The sequence below is a fragment of the Microcaecilia unicolor genome, chromosome 11 (genome assembly GCF_901765095.1).
Source record: "Microcaecilia unicolor chromosome 11, aMicUni1.1, whole genome shotgun sequence".
NCBI lineage: Eukaryota > Metazoa > Chordata > Amphibia > Gymnophiona > Siphonopidae > Microcaecilia > Microcaecilia unicolor.
The window spans coordinates 81370937-81389333 of NC_044041.1; positions in this window are offsets into that span (position 1 = coordinate 81370937).

Consider the following 18397-nt stretch of genomic DNA (forward strand, 5'->3'; position numbering starts at 1 on the left):
TAAGACAGTCTTGGGGGTGGAACACCTTTGTTTTCCCTGGATGAGCGTCTGACAACAGGTTGGTCTGACCTTTCCGCATCCTCAAAATCTGAGAGTTCTTCTCCAATTGATTCCCCTTCTCCAACTGTACTGTCTTCTTCAATGATTCTTTCTGTGTCTGCTTCCTCTGCCTGTTCCTCGTTAGATACAGGTGAGTTGCTTTCAGACATCTGCCTTGGTATGGCATTTATATACACTGGCATGTCTATTATGGTTCTAGTTTCATATTCTGGATGATAAGGCTCATCTGGGATAATCCAGCCTTTATCAACCCTTTTGTTTTCATCAAAATATGTAACATGTCTTATGCCAACAATGCCAGTTTTCAGATTCAAAATTCTATATCCTTTGTGTCCTGGAGCATAGCCAACTAAAATGCCCCTTTCTGTTGTGGAATCCAGCTTATGCCTTCTTTGCTTTGGTACATGAGCATATGCTGTACTTCCAAATGTTCTTATGTGTGACAGGTTTGGCTTCCTACCATGCCATGTCTCATGTGGTGTGCGCTCAGCGCCTTTAGTTGGCATTCTGTTTTGTAGGTACACTGCTGTGAGAATGGCTTCCCCCCATAGTCTTTTAGGGAGATTGCTATCTGACAGCATACATCTGGTCATTTCCACAAGTGACCTAAATTTTCTCTCTGCAACAGAATTTTGCTCTGGTGTATAAGCTACTGTTGTGATATGCTGAATGCCTTCTTGTTCTAGAAATGTGCGCATGCTTTGTGAAGTGAACTCACCACCATTGTCGGTCTGAAGAACCTTTGGTTTTCTTTCAAATTTATTGCTCACCATGGCTACGTATTTCTTCAGCATGTCTGTGACTTGACTTTTTTCTTTCAGCAAATAGGCCACACAATATCTAGAGAAATCATCCAAGAATATTAGCACAAATCTGTTATTTCCCAATGATGGGATATTAAACGGTCCACATAAGTCACTGTGTATTAAGTCCAGCACTTTATTACTCCTATTTCCTGTGTATGCAGGAAATGAGGGTCTCACACCTTTTTGAGTAACACAGTCTATGCATTTCTCAATTTTACCAGCATCTGCACTTATCTGAATGCCGGTGGCCAGTTGCTTACTGTAAAGATCCTGGATCACCTTAGAATCACGATGTCCCAGGCGGCGGTGCCAGATTTCCAGACTACATTTACCATCATTCTTCCTTACTTGCGCCAGATGTGAGGCTTCACCTGAAATGCTCAGTTTATAAATATCATTATGCATAAAGCTTCAGCATACACTTCATCATTTTTAGAGATTGTGCACTTACTGTTTCAAAATGAATCGCAAATCCCTTCTTATCTAATGTAGATACACTAAGCATATTGCAAACTGCTTGGGGAATATACAAGACATCACTTACAGGAATTTCTTTAACTTCATTAGACACTTTGCATTTTAAGAATCCAATACCTTTTGCTTGGATCTTAGCAGTCCCTGCGTTTGCAGTTTTAAGAATACCTTCCTCTGGACACATTTCCTGAAAGAAATCCTTACAATTGGTTTAAATGGCATGTGCTCCCTGAATCCAAAATCCAAGTACTTTCATTTGAATTATTATTTACCATAGTCAAAGATTTTTCTGCCATTAGAAAGCCCTTGTGTTTATCTTTGTCCTTCATACATTTCCTGGTTTGAAAATTCTTTAGTTCCATTGGCTTAGGTGAGCTAGAGGGAGTGTTTTGTGTTTCCTTACACCATTTAGATACATGTCCCTCCTTTCCACATGAGTAGCAAATCAGCTTGCCCTTGGGTGGAGTTTTCCCATAGCTCCGCCTTCCTCTGTTCTTTGCCAAGAAATTTGTTTCATTTCTCTCTGACTTGCTTTGAGAACACATCTCCTCAGAATCATTTATTATGCATTCCTGCCTTAGTTTTGATGTTGCCTGTTCAAAAGATTGCCCTTCAATGGCCTCATTTACAGACCTAAAAACATCAAACTTCTTTGATAGTGAGGTAAAAAGAAATGCTCTTTTCAATGCATCACACATGGGAATTCCAGAAAGTTCTAACTTTTGAAATGAAGACATAAGATGCATAATGTGATCATTACATTTACTTTTATCCCTTAATTTGGTTTCATTCAACTCTGCCAGCCAAATTGGTTGCTGCTTTGCATATGTAGTTGCATACATAGTTCTCAGTTTATATAAAATGTCCTTTGGTGTATCTTTTCCCTCCACTAATATGGCTTGTTTCTCTGAGAGAGCTTCCAAAAGCATGCACTTCACATAATAGTTTGCATTGTCCCATTCAGCCATATTTTCAGCTGTTCTGTCTTGGTCTAAGCATATATTTAATCTTTTTGCTCGAAGGAGACATATGAATCTTAATTCCCACTGCTGATAATTAAACTCAGTTAATTTAGGCACCTTGAGAGAATAGAAAAATGGTGAATTTCTTCCCTCAGCCATTTTCTTAGCCTTCTGTCTGCTGTGTGGGGGGAGAGAGAGACAGACTGAATCTTTCCTTTAAAACTTAAGAGAAAAATGTGGCCTTTTTTTCTGCCTGGTAATATTTCTCTTCTTTTTCAATTCCTGGCCCTGGGCCCATAACCCTTTTGTTGGATTATTTGTAGTAAATAATTAGCAGATTTTAGTACACACAGCTTCAGCTTTAGAAATGTTAATTTCTTTCTTCATCTCTCTCTCATTCACCCCTGAATAATTCACTGCTGAGTCACTTTAAAGTTGAAGTAACAAAACATCTGTTTACTCACAGTTTGCAGTTAGATTATAATCAGACAGGCTTATATATACATATTACTATACATTTGTATTATCAGCTCCTTCCATGTGCTTAGATGGTAATGGATGCTCACACCACCATAGATCCTCTCAGGTTAGGAGAGATCATGAGCTCCATGTGCTCCATGTGCTGCATGTGCTGCATCTAACCCCCACAGGAAGTTGCATAGCTGTGTGACCTCTCTAAGTAATTCACATCAGAGGTCACAGAGTAATCACAGAGAAATAATAGTGACAGGCAATGCATGTAAATACAATTACATTCCAACAGAAAAGTAGGCTGAGATAGACGTTTGATCCGAAGAGGAGGGTTCCAGCTTTGGTAGAGGAGGTCCCCGAGGCTTACCCTTCCTCTTCGGCATGCTCTTTATAGGAAAAGTATAAGTTGTAATATTTTAGGAAGAGCACTTCTCCTCAGCCGTCCTGCATCGCTGCCATCTTGGCTCTCCATCCTCTTAACATACTTTTAAATATATTTAAAAGTATTTCCCCCTCTTCTGAGGTTATGGTTGGAAGGATTTGGTGATTTTTGTTTAAGGGGTCTTTTTACTATGCTGTGGTAAAAAGTGCAGGTCTTTCCTGGGTGCTAAGGCCATTTTTCTGGCACCTGGAAAATGCCTCTTTTCTATTTTTTTTTTTTTTTTGCATTAATGGTCATGCGCTAACATTGCCATTAGCATGTGCCCATTTTTAAAAATGACTGCATAAGCACTTAAGGCCACCCATCTTGTAGATGGTAAGGGCGCCTGTATTATCTTTGTGCTAACCAGTTAACGTGCAGTAATATAGACCCATTAACCAGGGGCATAGCCAGACTTTGGCGTGAGGGGGGTCCAGAGCCTGAGGTGAGGGGGCACATTTTAGCCCCCCCCCCCGGCGCCGCCGACCCCCCCCCGCCATTGCCAACCCCGCTGCTGCCACCAACAACAACTTTGCCCCCCCCCCCGCTGACGACCCCTCTCGATCCCCCCTCCCCGCCGCCAACCCACTGTTGCCTGCCTTTGCTGGTGGGGGACCCCAACCCCCACCAGCCGAGGTCCTCTTCTTCCCGCAAAAGGCTTCCTTCTGTTTCTGATGTCCTGCACATTGTACGTGCAGGACGTCAGACTCACAGAACAAAGCCTTGCAGATCCTTGCTAAGCCTAATGGAAATAACCGGTCCCTGGACACATACAAGGAATTCTTTCAGTATTGGGGGTGCTCAAGAACCCACAGCATCCACAAAGCTGTCTCCTATGTTACCACAGGACACCTGAGCACGTCCCCCATTAGCACCTGACCCAGCTTAGTAAAAGGACCACTAAATTTGCTTCTGGATTTTTTTTTCTCTAATACAGAATTATGTATTATATTTACTCTTAAATTTGTCATTGCTATTTTGTTTCTGTTAAGTGTATATTTTACCAGTACTGTACACTTCAGCCCTGTAGGTCTATCCTAAACTTGAAGCATATAGAAGTGAGGGTCTGCTTTAATATAATGCTGCCCAAAGAAGCTAAGACGACTCTGTTCATAAGCGTGAAAGTGTATGGCGGGACCTGGCCGATGGAAGCCTTAGATCTGGAAATCTAAGAAAGAAAGAAAGAATTTCATGATATCTATGCATCAAGTTGTGTGGATGCTGTGTGTGTTCACCTGGCTGCATAGCAAACAATCAACTTATGAGATCTTTTTATGGGATGAAAAACGTTTGTAACTAGCTTTCCAGAGCTCTATTGCCCTTCAACATTCAACAAAGAAGGCATAGCTGCTAAATTTATTTACTCCATGACAAAGTCTTACTAGCAATTTATTTATTTACTCTTATTTCCATACAGTGGGCAATTGTATAACTGGCACCCATATTCATATACCCCTTGTAAACATACATTTACAGAATACTAGCATTTTCATAGGTAAGTGCAAGGAGGGTGTACAAATGGTCAGAGAGTAGGGCAGGACTCATGCTTACACATGTAGCTTTCAGAGAATGCTAAATAAAGAGTTAATTTAGAGAAAAATAGCTAAGCGTAGCTGATGTCAGTGCCAAAGTACATCACAAAATCCAAGAGTGAAAAAGTAACCTAAATATTCAAATGGATATTAAGTGAGTGATCACTCTCGGTATACAAACCATGGCCACTGGGACCCTCGGTATTCAGGCGTCAAATCTCAAATGAATAAGCCTATAGCAGCTTTCATTTAAATGCCACACACACACCCTTGCGTAGACTACATTGTGTGATTATACCAATGTGCAAAAGTGCTGAAATAAATATATATAAGATACTGAAATATCAGTTTGATAGCTCAAACAACTCCCGGAGTAATTTAAATGTCCCATTCATAAACATATGAGCATACTCTTTCTGAAATGGCGGCAAAACCACTCTCACAATATCTCTCAAACCAAAAGATTGAATATGTATATATGGCACTTATCTGTAGTCAAGGCAAATAAAGGTTCTATAAAGCTTTTTTTTAGATTTTAAAAAAATCCTTCCTCGGGAACCTTGCATATCCTCCAAAGTTTGTTGAGAGAAAAACCGCTGGTGTATTGTAGCTTCCAAAATACATACTGGAACCAGCTGTTGATATACAAACTGGAAATGACATCATCAACATGGTAGAATCTTTGTCAGCAACATCAAACGAATATGTACACTGTTCATGAAATGCTATTCCATTCAACTAACTCATTTAACCCATAAGGATGGACAGCTCGTAGTTCAAAGATACAATATTGTTCTTTTATTGTTCTTTTAAATATAAGCGACGATCACCATAGCTATTGTCTGCTACCTGTTCCATCACAAACCAGGGAAAATCCAAACAAGCATGATTCTTGGTTAGACAATGTTCCACCATAAGAGCATTACAGGACTTTGTATTAAGATGATTTTTGTGCTCTGTGAGACGGACTCATATAGTTCAAGTAGTTTGCCCTACATATATCTTTGAGCAGGGACACAATCGGGCTCATTTTCGAAAGAGGACATCCATCTTTCGACATAAATCGGAAGATGGACATCCATCTCCCAGAGACGTCCAAACCGGTATAATCAAAACCCAATTTTGGACTTCTCCAACTGCAGTCCATTGCAAGGATGTCCAAATCTCAAGGGGGCTTGTCGGAGGCGGGACTTGGGTGTGCCTAACACTTGGACGTCTTTGACCCAGAATCAAAAAAACCAAGGACGTCCATGATGAACACTTGGACGTTTTCCCCCGGATGTATTTTTTTTTTACAAATAAGGCACAAAAAGGTGGCCGAAATGACCAGATGACCACCGGAGGAAATCGGGGATGACCTCCTGTTACTCCCCCAGTGGTCACTAATCCCCTCCTACCCTCAAAAAACATCTTTAAAAATATTTTGTGCCAGCCTCTACACCAGCCTCAGATATCATACTGAAGTCCATGACAGCGTATGAAGGTCCCAGGAGCAGTTTTAGTGAGTACTGCAGTGCACTTCAGACAGGCAGACCAGTGGCGTAGCCAGACTGCCAATTTTGGATGGGCCTGAACCCAAAGAGGGTGGGCACAAAATTTTCTCTCTACCCCCCTCCCCCAGCAAAATTTAGTCACGCTAATCAGATGCATTTGTCACACAGGGTAAAGTGCTGCTTTTCAGTGCATCAGATTTCAGAAAATTTATTTAATAGCCTAACACCCTTTTCAGTGAGCTTTCAGAGGCCAAAACCTCCTGCCTCAGGTCGGTATAATGCTGTTACGGTATCCTCGCCTGACCTAAGGAAGGAAGTATTGGTCTCTGAAACTTCATTAACACAGGTACCATATTACTTTATCCTAAATTAAAAATAACATTATTTTCTTTACCTTTCTTGTATGCCATTTACTTTTTCTCATTATGTCGCTCCCAGTCTCTAGATTCTGCTTTCCTTCATATTCGCTTAACTCTTCTGCCAGGTTTTCCTGGCCATTTGTCATTTTTCTCTCCTTTTTCTTTGCTTTCTTCAATATTTTCTGCCCCTCTCTCTCTCTCTGTCCTGATTTAATTCATTCTTACTATCCATTTTTTAATTTCCTTCATCTATTTATGGCTTTTCATCTTTTTCTCACCCTTGTTCTCCCCATGCCCCTTCCTCTTATTCTCCAGTCTTTCACTACTCCCCTTTTCCATCCAGCAGCTCTCCTCTTTCTCTCCCCATCCTTCCAGTCTCCCCTCTCTCTCCCCATCCTTCCAGTAGTCTCCCCTCTTTCTTTCTGCATCCTTCCGTCCAGTGTCACCTCTTTCTCCCTACCCTTCCATCCAGCGTCTTCCCTCTTTCTCTCCCCATCCTTCCATCCATCTACCCTCTCTCCTGATCCTTCCATCTAATGTCTCTCTCTCCCTCTTTCTAACCAGTGTCTCTGTATCTCTGTACCCTTTTCTGTTCAGTGTCCCTTCTCTCTCCACATCCTTCCAGTCTCTCCCCTTTCTCTCTGCATCCTTTCATCCATCTCCCCTCTTTCTCTCCCCATCCTTCCATCCAGAGTCTCTCTCCCCATCCATCCATTTTCCCTCTTTCTCCCCATCCTTCCATCTGTTTTCCCTCTTTCTCTGCCATCCTTCCATCTGTTTTCCCTCTTTTCTCCCCATCCTTCCATGTTTTCCCTCATTCTCTGCCATCCTTCCATCTGTTTTCCCTCTTTTCTCCCTATCCTTCCATCTGTTTTCCCTCTTTTCTCTCCATCCTTCCATCTGTTTTCCCTCTTTTCTCCCCATCCTTCCATCTGTTTTCCCTCTTTCTCCCCATCCTTCCATGTTTTCCCTCTTTCTCCCCATTCTTCCATGTTTTCCCTCTTTCTCCCCATTCTTCCATGTTTTCCCTCTTTTCTCCCCATCCTTCCATCTGTTTTCCCTCTTTTCCTCGAGGGAGGCCCGCCCTGCATGCCAGCGCCAGCCCCAGCTCCCATTGCCGGCCTCTGCTGCTTTTCCTGTTGAGCAGCAGGGCCGCCACTACAAAAAGAAGAAGCGCTAACGCTAAGGACGAAAAATGTTAAAAAAAAAAAAAAAGCGCGGCACCGGCAGGCACTGTCTAGGCAGCCTTGAGGCATTGGCTGCTGGCTCGCAGGCTCCTCCCATCTCTTACGTTACTGCCCCTGCGTCGCTCCAGGGGCAGTGACGTAGGAGACGGGAGGAGCCTGCAAGCCAGCAGCCAATGCCTCAAGGCTGCCTAGACAGTGCCTGCCGGTGCCGCGCTTTTTTTTTTTTTTTAACATTTTTTGTCCTTAGCATTAGCGCTTCTTCTTTTTGTAGCGCCGGCCCTGCTGCTCAACAGGAAAAGCAGCAGTGGCCGGCAATGGGAGCTGGGGCTGGGGCTGGGCGGGCCTGGGCTGAAATTGGGTGGGCCTGGGCCCAGCCAGGCCCACCCGTAGCTACGCCCCTGAGACAGACCCAGGCCCATACCCCCCGTACCTGTTACATTTGTGAAGGAAACAGTGAGCTCTCCAAAACCCACCACAAACCCACTATACCCACATATAGGTGCCCCCCTTCACCCGTAAGGGCTATGGTAGTGGTGTACAGTTGTGGGTAGTGGGTTTTGGGAAGGGGTTTGGGGGGGCTCAGCACACAAGGTAAGGGAGCTATGTTCCTGGGAGCATTTTATCAAGTTCACTGCAGTGCCCCCTAGGGTGCCCGGTTGGTGTCCTGGCATGTCAGGGGGACCAGTGCACTACAAAATGCTGGCTCCTCCCATGGCCAAATGGCTTGCATTTGGACATTTTTGACTTGGACGTCTTTGGTTTCGAAAAGCGCCAAAAGTCAGAGATGTCCAAATCTAAGGACGTCCAAATTTAAGGACATCCTTGGATTTGGACGTCTTTGATGTTATTTTCAAACGAAAGATGGACGTCCATCTTGTTTCGAAAATACGGTTTTCCCCACCCTCGGATTTGAACATTTTACAAAAATGTCCAAATCCAAACATAGACGTTTCTTTCAAAAATGCCCCTCAATATCACATTTACCACAAATGTCAAATCACAAATAGTTCTTGAATATAGATGATAGGTCATACCAGTGGCAAGACCTATTCCAAGCAGTAATATTCAAAGACAATTCATACATATTGCAATGGCTACATACAATCATGTCCCCTGATCGGAGATCGAAATTGAGAACTGATTAAACTGCCTTTTAAGTTTTTTAGGTCTACTATGACAGACCTTATAGACCTACGAATCAGAAACATAACCAGAACATCCTGAACATACCTAAACCTCCACTACCCAAACTGTAAAGGACTCAAATACAAAGCAACCTATGCATCCAGCTTCTCCTATATAAGCACACAACTATGGAACGCATTGCCAAAAGCTGTGAAAACAACCTACGGCCATCTAAATTTCAGGAAATTACTAAAAACCAACCTGTTCAAAAAAGCAGACCTCATTGACCCAAATAAATAAACATAAGTACCTACACCCTGCAACACGGCAAAACCAAAGCTTGAAATGGACACTTTATAACCTTTCCTCTTCCCTATCCCCATTGTACCTGAAACATATGTACCTTATTCGACCACAATATCACATTGTAACTGTTACTACCAGAACTGGCAAATGCCTTACGGTACTATGTAAGCCACATTGAGCCTGCAAATAGGTGGGAAAATGTGGGATATAAATGCAACAAATAAATAAATATACAGGGACCCTGTTAGAAAACCTCATGCTTGGTAAGAACATGCCAGTTTTCTTTGGATACTCTTAGCACTTATCTGAGCCCAATCTGAATACAACAGAACATTTGTTTTTGCACCGAATCCCTACGTTGATCCTGTAAAAACGCGAGATTAGCATACCAAGCTCTTAAAAACACTTTTTTTCAAGATCTCAGGATAGCTTCATTGTACAAGTTGCTACAGGCTTATTCATTTGAGATTTGACACCTGAATACTGAGGGTCTCAGTGGCTATGGTTTGTATATCGAGAGTAACCACTCAATATTAATTTGAACAGTTAGGTTACTTTTTTTACACTTGGATTTTGTGAAGGACTTTGGCACTGATTTCACCTACAATTAGCTATTTTTCAATAGATTACCTCTTTATTTAGCATAGTGCATTTGGTTCTCAAGTGTGGGTTCTTTTTAGTGGGAGCTTTCAGAGAATGGGCAGGGCTCCCACTTCCACGAGTAGCTTTCGGAAAATACTTTAAGTTACATGGGCCCCTGCGACAGTTATGCAACTCCAGTTACATCACCTCTATGTTAAATGTAAAGCACGTCAATGCTGGGTTATACTACTATTCTATAATGAAATCCAGGCACCCAGATGCCATTACAGAAGAAGTACTTACCACACATCCTCAGGCTCCGAAATAGAGGCACCTAAGTTATAGTTTTGCCCCCATATTTACAAAACGGAAAACATTGCAACCTTTATCTACTGGAAACAGGATGACAAGAGGAAACAAGAAAGCTGCCATCTAACCGTTGGCCAACCTTTTCCTGTCAGTTAGCACACACAGCTGTAATAGTGAAAAGAATCAGTGAAATCACCTTTGCTAGGAAGATCTAACAAGTTGTTTCCTTTCAAGCACCAAAGAACTAGATTTAGTTCAAGGATTCGGCATCTTGTTTACAAGGAAAGAAGGATGAGTTTTAAGTGCACTTATAGGATCAGCCATCTATAAGAGAAGTGTAGGGAGCCGGATCATAGGAGCCCACTTTTCAAAATGATTGGGGGTGCTAAACCCAGTGAAAATTAGCCCTCCCTAGACACAAAGAGCTGGCTCCTATGAGCTGGATCACAGGGAAACAGAAAGGGAGCTTCTTCTACAGGAGAGCAAGCAGTGGCAACAAGCAAGAAACCCTCCAGGCAGCTTCATTAAGCCTACTGAGCAAAATGGGAGATTATCCATGGTTTGTCTGCTTTTGACTGGATAGCAGAGGAGGCACATTAGCTTTAGCAGCCACATGACTGACTATACTGAACGTTGCTGTTGCTGGAGTCTTGTAGGAGATGGAAACACCAGTGACATCTGTATTCCTCAAGAAGTGACCGCTGCACTCTGCCAACCAGCAGCAAGTGCTGTAGGCCAAAACTGGAAAAAGCGCATTTCATTTAGTTCATCATAGCTCAACATCCACTGATGTGTAGGATCAATGTCCCAAAGCTCAGCCTGTCTTATTCTCCTTGAACAGGAGCACATTGAGTGAACCTCAGTTATATATTTGCTATTTTACACTAGCATCTTCTGTCTTCATCCCAGAAGCTAAAGGACCAGAACCATCCAGGATATGAAACTGGAGCTGCAGCTTAAAGATTAATTAAAAAGGAGAATGAATCTGTTCTCAGCCTGCTGAGGTGTAGAAAATGATGTGGCCTTGAATTTTTAAGAACCACCAATTGGAAATGAGATGGGGAGCTGGAGGACATTACAAGAGATAGCAAACATAAGATTAAACCAATTATATGGGTGCGGAAACAGGGAACTGCACTACTGTACAAACAGCAAGCAGTCTTGGCCCAGTTTCAAGGACAGCACCAGCATGTTACCTCCATACAACTGGGTTTTCACCTTCACAGAGACCTGAGTCATGATTCCCAGTCACTAAGTGCACTGAACCCCACCTCAGTGAGAAAAGCAACCTATTTTGTCAATTTCTTGAAATTAAATTATATTTCTAACAATGGGGGCTTATAGCAGCACTATCTACTTTAATTAATTCATGGTAATGTAGTCTATGCAGGTCTATCATCTACTAATTTGAAACAATTACAATACAAACATTACAGAAGCCTATGATACAGTTATTGGATAAGGTCTGAAGACAGAATAATTTTAACACCTTTGTTTATACATTTTCATTGGCTTCCTATAAAAGGATTGATTTTAAGTTGCTGGTGCTTACCCACAGAACTTCCTATGAAAATACTCCATCACATTTGGTCTCACTGGCTATGGCCTGTACTCCTGGCAGAGCACCGAAGTCACTTTCAGATCATAGGATAGTTATACCTATTCCATCAAGAGTGCATTAGTTTTCTGGTTTGTATCCAGTGTTGTTTAAAGCACTAGAGGCCCTGTTTACTAAGGCACGTTAGCACTTTTAACACGCCTACAATTAGCATGCACGCTAACCGTGTAGGCGCCTATAGGGATATTGTAGGTGCATTTAACGCACGTTAAAGATGCTAACGCTCCTATAATGCGGCTTAGTAAACAGGGCCCTAGGTCTAAGTACTCAAGTAAAAGTAAAATGTACAATGAAAATCACATTAATAATTTACTCAAGTAAATAAGTAAGTGCCTAACAGGGGCGTATCTGCTTGGGGCCACAGGGGCCTGGACCCCCCTACCGCCATCAACCCTCCCCTGCCGTCGCTGTCACCTACCCCCGCCGAGGTTCGCTTTCTCCTGCCGGTGCCTTTAAAAATATTACTTCAGCTGGCGGGGGACCCCAACCCCCGTGCAGCACGTCAACGTACTGCGACATCAGACTCAGTCCGAAACCGGAAGGGATGCAGGCTGCAGCTTTCAACAGCATGAGGAAGAAGAACTTAAAACAAGACCTCAGCTGGGTTGGCGGGGGTTGGGGTCCCGCGCCAGCTGAAGTAATATTTTTAAAGTGCCAAAAAGGTATTGGGAGGAATATGTAGAAGCTGATGTGGATAAAGCTGAACTGCTTAACAATTAATTCTGTTCTGTGTTCACGGATGAAAGGCCTGGGTTAGAACTGCAGAAAACAAATGGGAATGGATGTGTTGTAGACCAGGACTGATTCTCAGAAGACTGTGTTAATGAGGAGTTAGCTGAACTAAAAATAGACAAAGCAGTGGGACCTGATGGGATACATCTGAGGGTACTCAAGGAACTTGGAGAATTTCTGGCAGCTCCATTCTCTGACCCTTTCTATGCTTCCTTAAGATCAGAAGGAGGAGGTTGGGAATTACAAGCCTGTTAATCTGACCTCCAGTGGTGAATACAATAATGAAAACACTTCTAAAGCAGAAGATTATGAGGTTTTGAGAATCAAATGGACAGCAGGCTGAGGCAGTATGGTTTCACTAGAGCCTTGTCTTGTCAGGCAAATCTGACTAGGTGTCAAACAGTTGGATAAGGGAGAGGTGCTAGATGCGGTGTACTTGGATTTTAACAAAGCCTTTGACATAGTTCTGCATAAGTGACTGATAAATAAACTGAGTGCACTTGGTATGGGTCCAAAAGTGATTGACTGGGTTAAAAACTGGTTAAATGGAAGGAGACAGAGGGTAGTGGTAAATGGAGTTTGCTCTGAGGAAAAGGATGTTATCAGTGGTGTATCACTGGGATTGGTCGGAGAAGAGCGTGTCCGTCTACCTCTCTCTCTTCCTCCCTCCCGCCGGCGCAGGCAGCAGTCTTTTCCAGCGTTCCTGGCAGCGGTAGCGTTGTACACGCTGCCTTTGGCTCTGCCCCGAAGCCTTCTCTTCAAGTTCCTGTTCCCGCATAGGTGGGAACATGAACTTGAAGAGAAAGCTTCCGGGGCAGACCGAAGGCAGCGTGTACATCGCTACCGCTGCCAGGAACGCTGAAAAAGCTGAAGACTGTTGCCTGCGCCGGAGGGAGGGAGGAAGAGAGGGGGTAAACGGAGTCCCATCTTGGACCTCGTGGGGGGGGGGTGGGGAGCAGAGGGAAGATGGATGGGACTGGGAGGGGTGGGAAGCAGAGGGAAGGAGCAGGAGATGAATGGGACTGGGAGGGGTGGGAAGCAGAGGGAAGGAGCAGGAGATAAATGGAACTGGGAGGGGTGGGAGGGGTGGGAAGCAGAGGGAAGGAGCAAGAGATGGATGGGACTGCGAGGGGTGGGGAGCAGAGGGATGGACCAGGAGATGGATGGGATTGGGAGAGGTCAGGCACAGCAGAGGGAAGGAGCAGAAGATGGATGGGACGGAGGGATGGTGAGCAGAGGGAAGGAACAGAAGATGGATGGAACTGGGAGGGTTGGGGAGCAGAGGGAAGGAGCAAGAGATGGATGGGACTGGGAGGGTGGGGAGCAGAGGGAAGCCTACTGGAAAGAAGACACTGCATAAAACAGAAGACACTGGGATCAAAGTGAATAGAAAAACTAAATGATCAGACAACAAAGGTAAATAAAAGTATTTTATTCATAATTTATTAATTGAAATGTGTCAGCTTTTTGAAATGTGCATCTGTGATATTTTGCCTGTAAATTTCATTTCCGTCCTCCATATTAGCATATTTATATATGCAAATGATATGCTAATATGCTCCGCCCATTCTTTGCCCCCCCCAAATGAAACAGTCAAACTACGCCTATGGGGCAGTGGTATACAAAGCTCTCCAAATATTAATCCTTGTTCCCCATTTCTATAAAGGTATTTGATGACTTACATTCCTGAGAGTTATTAATGACTTTGGGGCTTTTCTCACTCATCCCTGGCAAATTTAGTTTAAAGTCCTCTTTAGTACATTTGCCAGTCTGTTATGAAAGGGGAAATGGGACTTGATATACCACCTTTCTGAGGTCTTTGCAACTACATTCAAAGCAGTTTACATATATTCAAGTACTTATTTTGTACCTGGGGCAATGGAGGGTTAAGTGACTTGCCCAGAGTCACAAGGAGCTGCAGTGGGAATTGAACTCAGTTCTCCAGGATCAAAGTCCACTGCACTAACCACTGGGTTACTCCTCCATGAAGACATATTGAGGGGCATTTTCGATATGATGATTAAGTCCAACTTTTTAAAGTTTTTTGGAGCATCTTACCCCCAGTTTTGGATTGGTCTCTTGAAGTTATTTTTCCACTTGTTTCTTTTTTTGTGTTGGACTTTTGTGGAAATTTTGGACCTCTTTTGTTTCTGCGGTTTTTTTTTTGTTTGTTTTTTTAAGTCCAACTTTGGACATTTTGCTAAAACAGAAAAATGTTTATTTCTTTTTCAAAAATGGCTATTTGCTAGATGTTTTTGTGTTCTGTTTCTTTTTGGTCCATTTTCGGGGGAAAAAAAAAGTCCAAGTGAAAAATGCACAAAATCAAGCCATTAGGATGTAGGAGCCAGAATTCTTAGTACACTGGCCACACAGACATCCCAGGAAAGCAATGGGGCACTGCACTGGACTTCAAATAAATGTTCCCAGTTACACATCTCACTGTTGCTCCCTTATCTCGGCTGCTGAGCCCCCCAAAACCCACTACCCCCAACAGTACACTACTACAATAGCCCTTATGGGCTATATGTGGTTATAGTGGATTTCTGGTGAGTTTTGGAGGGCTCAGATTCCACCACCAGTGTAACAGAGAGGGAGGGGACAGTATGGGCCTGGGTCCACCACTAGACTACTCCAGGAATCTGCATGCTGCTCTAATGGACCCGAGTATAACATCTGAGGCTGGCAAGTAATGCTTTTAGTCACATTTTTTAGGGGTGAGAAGGGGTCAGTGACCACTGGGGGAGTAATGGGAGGTCATCCCTGACTCCCTCCCGTGGTCATCTGGTCATTTAGGGCACTTTGTTATGGCTTATCCATTAATAAAACAGGTCTAGCTCAAAACGTCCAACTTACAGCCCTGGATGTTTTTGCTTTGCTCCATTATGGCAGAAAAACCTCCAAGTGTTCGGCCTGCCCAGATCTCACCCTTAACAAAGACAGACCCCCTTGTGATTTGAAAACACTTCTTATGGACTTCATAGAAAAACATCTAAAAATTGGTTTAGAAAATACCAATTTGGACGTTTTTAAGATGGAGCTGAAGGAGACAGAGAGGTACATAAAGGAGACCTACAGGGACGTTGTAGAGAAGTCCCTGTGCTACCCTGGAGGAGGGAGGTCTCCTAGAAGGAGAGCATCATCCTGGTGAAGTAGGAAGTACTCCTATAGCCAGGACCTACCCACCAGGGGAAATAAGCGTGAGGTACAAATGTAATAAATAAATAAATAAATATACTATCCTCTCACACCGAGGTTATGTCTCCAAGTGCTGCCCGGGAGGGAAAGGTTAGGACAGCTGTTGTAGTTGGTGATTCGATCATTAGGCATATAGATAGCTGGGTGGCTGGTGGATGTGAGGATCGCCTGGTTACTTGCCTGCCTGGTGCGAAGGTTGCGGACCTCACGCGTCACCTAGATAGGATTTTAGATAGTGCTGGGGAGGAGCCAGCTCTCTTGGTACATGTGGGCAGCAATGACAAAGGAAAATGTGGGAGAGAGGTTCTGGAAGTCAAATTTAGGCTCTTCGGTAGAAAGCTCAAAACCAGATCCTCTAGGGTAGCATTTTCTGAAATGCTACCCGTTCCACATGCAGGGCCCAAGAGACAGGCAGAGCTCCGGAGTCTCAATGCGTGGATGAGACGATGGTGCAGGGAAGAGGGTTTTAGATTTGTTAGGAACTGGGCAACATTCTGGGGAAGGGGGAGCCTATTCTGAAAGGATGGGCTCCACCTTAACCAGGGTGGGACCTGGCTGCTGGCATCGGCATTTAAAAAGGAGATAGAGCAGCTTTTAAACTAGAAATGGAGGGGGGGGGGGGGGGGGGGAAGGTCGACAGTCGCTCAAAAGCGCATGGTTCGGGATAAGGTATCTTTCAAAGATATCACAAAAACAGGAAAGATAGGGTATCCTGATAGTGAGGTTGCAAAAGAGACCGTAGTAGATCAGGTGTCCTTAAATAAAAATCAGACAAAAGATTGCAAATTAATACTGTCAAGTACTAAGCATGATGTAAATAGGAACTACTACTACTACTATAAATCACTTCTAGGAACAACAAACATAGTTTGAAATGTCTATATGCGAATGCCAGGAGCCTAAGAAATAAGATGGAAGAGTTAGAATATATTGCACTAAATGAAAAATTAGATATAATAGGCATCTCTTGGTGGAAGGAGGATAACCAGTGGGACACTGTCATACCGGGGTACAAATTATATCGTAGTGATAGGGTGGATCAGATTGGTGGAGGGGTAGCATTGTAAATTAACGAAAGCCTTGAATCAAATAGATTGAAAATTCTGCAAGAAACAAAACACTTCTTGGAATCACTGTGGATTGAAATTCCATGTGTAAAGGGGAAAAGAATAGTGATAGGAGTGTACTACCGTCCACCTGGCCAGGATGAACAGGTGGATGTAGAAATGTTAAAGGAAATTAGGAACGCAAACAAACTGGGCAACACAATAATAATGGGTGATTTCAATTGCCCCAATACTGACTGGGTAAATGTAACATCAGGGCAAGCTAGGGAGGTAAAATTCCTTGATGAAATCAAGGACAGCTTTATGGAGCAGCTGGTACAACAGCCAACGAGAGAAGGAAAAATTCAAGACCTAGTCCTTAGTGGAGTGCATGATCTGGTGCGGGAGGTAATGGTGCTGGGGCCGCTTGATAACAGTGATCATAATATGATCGGATTTGATATTAGCTTTGAAGTAAATATACATAGGAAATCAAATATGTTAGCATTTAACTTTAAAAAAGGAGACTGTGATAAAATTAGAAGAATGGTGGGAAAAAAAAACTTAAAGGAGCGGCTGCGAGGGTCAAAAATTTACATCAGGCGTGGATGCTGTTCAAAAACACCATCCTGGAAGCCCAGGTCAAATATATTCCACATATTAAAAAAGGAGGACGGAAGAACAAACGACAACCGGCGTGGTTAAAAAGTGAGGTGAAGGAAGCTATTAGAGCTAAAAGAAAATCCTTCAGAAAATGGAAGAAGGAACCGAATGAAAATAATAAGAAACAGCATAAGGAATGCCAAGTCAAATGCAAAGCACTGATAAGGAAGGCTAAGAGGGACTTTGAAAAAATGATTGCATTGGAGGCAAAAACACAGTCAAAATTTTTTTTTAGGTATATTAAAAGCAGGAAGCTGGCAAAAGAATTGGTTGGACCGCTAGATAATCGAGGAGTAAAAGGGGCGATCAGGGAAGACAAAGCCGTAGTGGAGAGATTACATGAATTCTTTGCTTTGGTCTTCACTGAGGAAGATTTGGGTGGGATACTGGTGCTGGAAATGGTATTCGAAGCTGACGAGTCGGAGAAACAATGAATTCTCTGTAAACCTGGAGGATGTAATGGGGCAGTTCTACAAGCTGAAGAGTAGCAAATCTGCTGGACCGAATGGTATTCATCCCAGAGTAATGATAGAACTGAAAAAATGAGTTTGATGAGCTATTGTTAGTAATATGTAATTTATCCTTAAAATCAAGCCATAGATAATCTTATGGACCTGGGTGCAGATTTTGAAAGCAATACGTTCTTTGATTGGGAGCCAGTGCAGTTTTTCTCGTAGCAATTTGGCGCTGTCGAATCGCGATTTTCCAAATATAAGCCTAGCTGCTGTGTTTTGAGCAGTCTGTAGTTTCTTTATGAGTTGTTCTTTGCATCCCACAAAAAAGTCCATTGCAATAGTCAGCATGGCTTAGCACCATTGATTGAACCAAGAAAATAACTTGTTTCCTTCTTTTGAAGATATTCAGCACCACTATCTGGATAGTGGTCAGTGCAGAATACTGCCCTGAACAGCCAAACATAGTAATGGTTGAGAATGTAGATATGAAAACATGTCATTTTGATTCAATACTGGGTCAATAAAGGCACTCCATTATCTCCTGGTTGCATTTTAAATTGTTCGTGGTTTAAAAATCTTTGCATGATTTTGTTCCTGCTTA